The sequence below is a fragment of the Peromyscus maniculatus genome, chromosome 20 (genome assembly GCF_049852395.1).
Source record: "Peromyscus maniculatus bairdii isolate BWxNUB_F1_BW_parent chromosome 20, HU_Pman_BW_mat_3.1, whole genome shotgun sequence".
In the NCBI taxonomy this organism is placed as follows: Eukaryota; Metazoa; Chordata; class Mammalia; order Rodentia; family Cricetidae; genus Peromyscus; species Peromyscus maniculatus.
Window position 1 is genome coordinate 2,032,222 of NC_134871.1, and position 8,244 is coordinate 2,040,465.

General features: G+C 44.6%; 1 pseudogene; it reads left to right on the plus strand.

Moving 5' to 3' along the window:
- Positions 1-750: 750 nt before the first annotated feature.
- LOC102916019 (ATP synthase F(0) complex subunit C1, mitochondrial pseudogene) lies at positions 751-1,424 on the plus strand (annotated as a pseudogene).
- Positions 1,425-8,244: the final 6,820 nt, after the last annotated feature.

Genomic DNA, 8,244 nt, shown 5'->3' on the forward strand with positions numbered 1-8,244 from the left:
CAGAAAGAAGAGGTTTATCTTGGCCCACAGCTTTACGGGTTGCAGTCCTTCGTGGTGGGGGAGACATGGCAGCTAGGACTCCATCTGTGGCATGCCATAGCTGTTATGTTACTTAACCACCGATGGGAAGCCGAGACATGGGGCCAGAAGTGAAGTTGTCCTAGAACTCTCAAGCCCTGCTCCTTAGGTCATTATGTCCAAAAGATTCTGCAGCTTCCCTGAGCAGCTCTGCTAGGCGGTGACCATGTGTTCAGACACAGATGTCTGTGAGGGACAATTCACACTTATGCCATAACCCCATGGACTTGGACATTGCTGATAGGGAGGGATGAAAATGTACACCAAGCAGGGTGGTGGTGGAGCACGCCTTTAATCCCAGCACTCGGGAAGCAGAGGCAGGCCGATCTCTGTGAGTTCGAGGCCAGCCTGGTCTCTAAAGCGAGTTCCAGGAAAGGTGCAAAGCTACACAGAGAAACCATATTTCGAACCCCCCCCCCAAAAAAAGAAGTCACACACACACACACACACACACACACACACACACACACACACACAAAATGGTAGAAAAAGCACACTGAATACCAAACAGAATGAGCATGGACTATGGAATCTGGTGCTGCTGTGATTGCAACACTTCAGGGTAACCTCGAGTCACATTCTTAGCCTTGCTGATAAGGTGGAGGCAGTATTTGAATTATCATGCAGCAACTGCCACGAAGCTCCTGTGGAGAGAGAGGAAGACGCTGAAAAAGACTAATAAGAAAGAAGGAGTTGATGACGTTACCCAATTGGAACGCAGGGAGACAATGGCCAATGGGAGTGGAGAGACTCCAGGACACGTGGGTGGGGGAGCCGAGCGCTGTGACCAAGGGCCAAAGCTGGGAGATTGAAAAATGAAGACCACCAAGGCACTGCTCATTTCTGCAGTTCCAATGCGTTCCTGTACCAGGGGTCTACTCAGGCCTGTGTCTGCTTCCCTCTTGAGTAGACCAGAGGCCCCATCTAAACAGTCTTCCTGCAGCAGCTCCCCTCTCCAGGTGGCCAGACGGGAATTCCACCAGTGTTGTTTCTGGGACTTGGACACAGCCGCCAAGTTCAATGGTGCTGGGGCTGCCACAGTTGGTGTGGCTGGATCAGGGACTGGCATTGGAACTGTGTTTGGTAGCTTGATTATTGGCTATGCCAGGAACCCGTCTCTCAAGCAACAACTCTTCTCCTATGCCATTCTGGGCTTTGCCCTGTCTGAGGCCATGGGGCTCTTCTGTTTGGTGGTCGCCTTCCTCGTCCTCTTCACCATGTGAATCTCCGTGGGGTCACCCAGCAGTCCCTGCTGCTTCTACTCCATGCCAGTTCTGGTGCTGGAATGTGCTAAGCTTTACCATTGTACCCCGACCAGTATGTTTTATGAATGATACTTAGTATAATCAAGGCTTTCTCCCTCATGATGATGACACCAACCTTATCACTCTGATTTTCTTCCAAAGGAGTAGAAATGGCGTCTGTCTTGTCTCTCCCTGCCACCTCAGCTTATGGTGTACCCTATTTGGCAAATTCTTTAGTTCATTTATGTCTTCTTCCCTCAGTTTCCTCCAGAGTAGGAGTACCTGCCACAGAAGCATCCTAAGCCTGTCTCTGGAGCCTCACATCTCCTCTTTCTTTGGGTCTCACACATTTTCTGTTTCATCTGCAGTTTGCCAGAAAGCTGCTGGCCTTGGCTGCCTGGCTGGCTGAGAAAATTCTCCCTATGCCTGCGCTGACATGCTGGGTGCCCTTTTAAGAGGACTGTCACAGAGGCATGATGGCTTCTGATCCAGCATGGAAAGCTGAATGGGGAGAGTCCACCGCAGCCTTCCAGGGGAGAAGCTATTCTGGGAAACAACCACTCCAGTCATCTCATTAGCATAATCTCAGGAATTAATGGCTTGATTGATGTCCCAAGTTTCCCTGCAGTTTTCTATAAATGATAACGTATTAAAACGAGATGGAGGAAAGAAAACATGACACGACATATATTATTTAGGTGTTTGCAGAGAGGCTGACACACAAACACACACAATTTATCAACAGTCGTTTTTTGCATGGTGTTCTGAGCCTGGAGCCGCCAAGATGTGGAATTAATTTCATAGCAGGTGATTCTAGACTATTTCACATGGGCCATCTGTCGCTTCTTCATTTACCTCTCTGCTGTTACAATAATTAATCATTTCAGGCACAGGCTTGGCGCAGGAGGCTCTACCCTGGCTGGGAGCACAGCAAGAAGGAATAGCACCGAACCACTTGCTCTAAAGCAGCCTGTTTCTGTGAACCAAGGGTGTTCCCATTTTTTTTTTCTCACTTGCTTTTGTGTCTGACACCAGGGTCTCAGGAGTTGGAGGTGACTTCATAGAGTAGAGCTGCAACAATACATGCTGTTTTCATGCAGCAAAAGAGAGTTCGGGGAGGTTTCGTCAAATGCTTGACTTTACACAGCTAATAGGAGCGGGTGGGACAAACTCAGGTTTATCAAATCTTCAAGCCTTAGTTGTTTGTTAAGATTTGAACCTGAAACGTCCCCCACAGGCTCATATTTTGAGTGTGTGTTAGGTATTCTTTTTTTTTTTTTTTTTTTTTTTTTTTTTTTGCAAAGTACCTGAGAGAAGCAACTTAAAGAGGGATAATTTTGGCTCATGGTTTGCAGGTACAGTCCCTCATGGCAGGAAAGACATGGCTGTGGTAGGATGAGGCATATGACCACATCTTGTCATAGTCAGAAATGAGAGAGTGATGAATCGTGATGCTCAATTTGCTGTCTCTTTTCCCATCATTTTTTGTTCAGTTCAGGAGCTGAGACCGTGGGATGGTGCCATCCACATTCAGGGGCCATCTTCCCTTGTTAAAATCCCTAGTAATGGAGTAGAAGTGTGCCTCTTAGGTAATTTTAAATCCAGTTGTGATGGTTTGAATGAGCAGGGCCCCCATGGGCTTATCTATTTGAATGCTTGGTCCCCAGCTGGTAGAACTGTTTGAAGATTAGGAGGTGCAGCCTTGATGATGAAGGTGTCACGGGGGTAGGCTTTGAAGTTTCAAAAATTTATGCTATTCCTAGTTAGAGCCTCTCCCCACCTTTTGCTTATGGATCAGATGTCTGCTCTCAGCCACTGTGCCAATGTCATGACTACCTCTGTCTGCCTGCTGCCATGCTCCCCACCATGATGCTCATGAACTCTTCCTTTGGACCTGTAAACCATTTCTTCTATAAGTTGCCTCGGTCATGGTGCTTTGTTATAGCCTTGGAAAGGTAACAAAGACAGAGGCGAAGGTGAAAGTCAAGGTTAAACACTATACTTGGTCCCCAACTCATGGTGCTATTTTGAAGGCTGGGGAGCTTTAAGGAAGTAGGGCCTCACTGGTAGAGGTGCTTCACTAGGAGTGAGTGAGCCACTATTTCAGGTCTCATTCTCTCTGTGTCCTGGTTTATGCCATGTAAATGGCTGCCACCTCACATCCCTTCTGCCATAAGTGAGCCAATCCTATGGTCATGCTTTTCCACCATGAAAGATCGAAATCTCTCTGAAATCACAAGTCAACACAAACTTTTCATCTTTAAGACATTTTGTCCCATCAATGAAGAAAATCACAAATGCATCCTTTTAGTCTGAAGAAGGTCTCTAATAGAAGACATTTTGCTAGAAATAAGAGGACAATGCTGCAGATCATGCAAGTCTTTGACTTAATAGTCTAGAAGTCAAAACACTGTCAGGAAGGCATGTGAGTCATTGTTCTACTGTTCTTGTTGAAACAGTGGGAGGAAGAAAGTGCCAGGGTAGCTTCTTGACTGAGACACATTCATCTACTAGAATGTATTCATTTATTTATTAATGATACATACTTATCAACTGACTAATTGGTTTATGCCAGACATAGGGCCAAGTGCCAGAGACATTGTGGGAGAGTTCTTGCACTCATATGGCACTAGCGTTTTAGTAGGGAGCTGTGAAATGAATTGGAAGTGGACATTTCTTTCCTGCCTACCTGTTTCCAAATAACTGACATGTAGACTTAATATTAATTACAAATGCTCGGTCAATAGCTTGGACTTGTTAGTAGCTAACTCCTACATTTATGTTAACCCATATTTCTTATCTATGCTTTGCCACATGGTGGTACCTTTTTTTAACATGGCATGTTCATCTCCTGCTTCCTCTGTGTCTGGCTGGCAACTCTCTTACTCCACCCTTCTTCATCCCAACATCCTTAGTTTGGCCGCCCCACCTATACTTCCTGCCTGGCTACTGTCCCATCAGTGTTTTATTTAACCAGTTTGAGTGACAAATCTTTACAGTGTACAAGAGGATTATTCCACAGCAATGAATTGTTAAACAAACAGATAAAAGTTGGGATATGTGCTACATAAGAAACAATGAGAAGAGATGGAGGAAGATTGGCGGCTGCCCCCTGTTCCCCAGTCCATGTATGGACATGTGTGTAGATGGGATGGTCCAAGAGGAGGAGGCTATGTTATGATGTGGCTGTAAAATGTATCTTGTAGGCTTGTGTGTTTGAACAGTCAGTTCCAAACTAGTGGCATTGTTTTTGGAGGTTGTGGAACTTTTTGGCGTGAGACCTAGCTGGAGTGAGTGGACAGGCCTTATGGTTTGTAATCAGTCCCCAATTCTTGTCCCATTTCTGCTTCACAGTCATCCCAGATATGAACAAGGAGTTTCACACTCTGGCTAAAATGCCTTCCCTTCCATGATGAGTTACACCCACACACCATGAACCAAAATAAGCACGTGGTCTTTCAGTTGCCTCCTGTCAGTAATTTGGTCACAACAATGAGAAAAATAAGAAGTACAGACCAAATCTGAAATTGAATTGCAGGATGGAGCTGAGCATATCACAAGTAAGGGGAAGGGAGTCCTACACAGCGAGTCCTTTGTACAGCAAGGTCCTGGGCTTGAAAGACTTGCAGAGCAGAGATGATGTAGGCCAGTTGAACCTGGTCAGGAAGGGGCAAGAAAGAAACATGTGACATTGTTCCATACTTCCCTATGGGTCATGGTGCAGGGTTGACTGTGAATAACAGAAAACCACAGAAAAGCTTTAAGAGAAATGGATATGTGTTTTATCATTCCCATTTTCCAGATGCAGAAACTGAGATACAGAGAAATAGTAGGACCTCCCAAGGGCCATACACAGTTAGGTAGCAGAGTAGCTTCAACTTCTAAAGCCAATGTTCTAAGCCAGGGGTCAGCAAACCATGACCAAAGGGCCAACTCAAGCCTCCTTTCTGCTTTTTAAACATGGAATGCCATTGGGAGAGGTACATTCTGTGTTTGTCTGTTCCTGTATTGTGTGACTGCTTTCCTACACAAAGGAAGAACTGACTCCTTCTAATAGACAGTACATGGCTTGTCAGCCCCAAACACTCACTATCTTGGCCTTTCACAAAGCTTACTATCTCCTGCACTAGTCTCTGAATCTCAGGTAGGATGAGACTATGCCCACCTGCTCCTAGTGTCTCCCATGACCAACCCATGATTGGATATTTAGCTAGAATCCAATCTGCATCTACAAATGAATAAGGAACAGGAGGCATTGTACAAAGCACAGAAGTCAATGGGCCACAAATTGAATGGATAGGGTCAACTGGAGACAAGAGACATAAGTAGATGTGCACAGGGAATACTCACAGTGAATAAAGTGCCCCAGCTGGGCAGGAAAGCAGGGTGTGCAGAAGGTAGGAGCAGGTGTCACACTGGAGAACCCCTGGGGGTTGATTGAGAAGAGCCTTGAACGCCATCATCATTAAATGCTCAGGACCTTTAAGTGGCTGAGTTAGCAGTCAGAGAGGCACTGAAAGAGACCTGCTTTTCCAAGATGAAGATTGTAATTGGTTATTGATGTCCTATTTGTATGCTAATGCTGCTCAATAAAACAGCTAAACCATAATTAACGCTCCAGCTTCCTTTCAGGAAGGGGAAAAAAAAGATAGACGCCTGTGGAAAGGTCAATAGATTTCATATAGTAAATTATTAAATAATGGGAAACACAGGAAGTCAATTTCTGAACTATAATCTTTTCAAGTTTTATTAACTATCATTTGTTACAAGTGTCGACAGCATTTGCATTCTGCTTCTGCCATTTTCCTGAGAGCTCCAGAATTTTTGGATTGAGAGTCAGTGTTGAATGGCAGAATGTATTGTTTGTCAGAGTGCTGAAGCTTGAGAATGAAGAGTATTACCCGTCCTTATGTCAATGTTCAGTTAGATGGGACAATGGTACTTTGGCAGATGTTATACTCCATAGAAAATAGTGCGAGCCAGGCTATGCTGCCAGTTACAGATAGCCCTGTGACGTTGATGGTCCCCAGGTCCCTCCCCAGGTAAAATCCTCATCCATGCTATGAAAATTCTCCCAGAGGGAAGACCTTGCTTGTGAGAGAATGACAAATGGATGCCCTTGATGAACTTGGGCTGTGAGATAAGACTGAGTTTGAGTCCCATCTTTACTTTTCAGTAGCTGTTAATTTTACAGTTAGCTCTCCTGTGCCTCATTTTACTCATGTAGGAAGTAGAGACATCAGCAGTGTTCTCTGTGAAAAATCCTGAAGGCTAAATAAGACATGGTACATAAAATACTCGGGGGAATGTCTGGCAAGTGAGAAGCTTTGATGGGTGTTGGGCATTCTGGTAACTCCATAAGGAAAGTTTAAAATGCTCAAGTGTGATGACTCACATCAAGGCCAACTGTATTGAAAGATTTATCAGCCTTTAATTATCTTCACAGCCATCAATTAATTCATTAGCAGTTTGCCTAGCCTTGAATTGTTTTTGAAACAGAATTTACGTATCCCAAGTTAGCTCCATACTCACCTTGTAATAGAAGATAACCTTGCATTTTTTTCTTTTGATATAGAATCTCACTATGTAGCCCTGGCTGGCCTGAAAAGCACTATGTAGATAAAGCTGGTCTCAAACTCATAGAGATCTGCTTGCATCTGCCTCCCAAGTGCTCAGAGGAAAGGCATGAGTCACCATGCCCAGCATGACCTTAAACTTCTGATGCCCCTGCGTCTACCTCCTGAGTGTTAGGATTATAAATGTTCATCCCTGCATCAGTTTATGTGGCACTGAGCAGGAACCCCAGGGCATTGTGCATGCTAGGCAGGCACTGCACACATTCTAAGCTTCATATATGTTAAACTTAGGGAAAACGCTGAAAGAATGCAAGCCATCCTTTCTATCAAAGAATTTTTAATTCTTAGATAAGGAATCAAGTCAACGTCCTAGAACACAACCCCAGGAAAACTCCAGGCACTGTTTAGAACAACTCATTATTCATTTGTTGTGCACCTACTGTGTACTGAGGAATAGGGTGGGTGATGGGGAGAGAGAAAGAACTCAAACCCTGCTCAGCATCTAGGGAGTCTGCAGATAAGTACTTCAGTGAGGAGGCACAGAGTCAATACTAAAGGTCTCCACAAAAAGGGTAAAAATCTGAGCTATGGATTTTTGTCATGGTTCTGCTTGTAATACAAGTTCAACACATGTTCAGGACCTAATTTCTTCTTTTGTGTTTGCATCTGTGAAGATTAGTCTTGACTGCCAAGACTTGGCTGGGCATGGAATCCACTAAGAGGCACTCCTCTGGGAGGGTGCATGAGGGCACTTCCAGGGAGGATTAACTGAGGCAGGAAAGTCCTTTCCTAGAATGGACTGCACCCTTCCAAATCTGCTCAGATATAAGGAGGTCTGAGGTAAAAGCAGTGCAGTCCACTTATCTGTCTCCATTTCTGGCTGTTGAGTGTGTCTGTTTGGTCATAGTGCCCCATTCTTTGGGGTTTATCATACCCCAGCTCCTTTGGGTTCTAGCATGGACTGAAGGTCAATAACTTTCTAAGAATCTTCCAGAGTTTTCGAGATTGCGACTGCTGAGGCATCCAGCTTCTTGGACTAAGTGGATACTAGGCTGTCAGCCTTTCTAGTGTGTAAGTGGCCATTGGTTGAATGGTCCAGTCCTAACTGTATAAACCAATTTAATGAATTTCCTTCTGTAGCATATATTCATTCTATCAGTTCTAATACAGAACCCTAATACTGAGTCTAAGATAAAAACAATATATGCCACACCCAGGGTCCCACTCCCTAAGACTGCATAGCCTTTACAAAGAATAATACAGTACTTGGCAAAGCAGTGGGTGGTGTCTGACATTCAAAACATACATTTAAGTGATGAAAGTCGTATAGCATGCTACAATCAAAC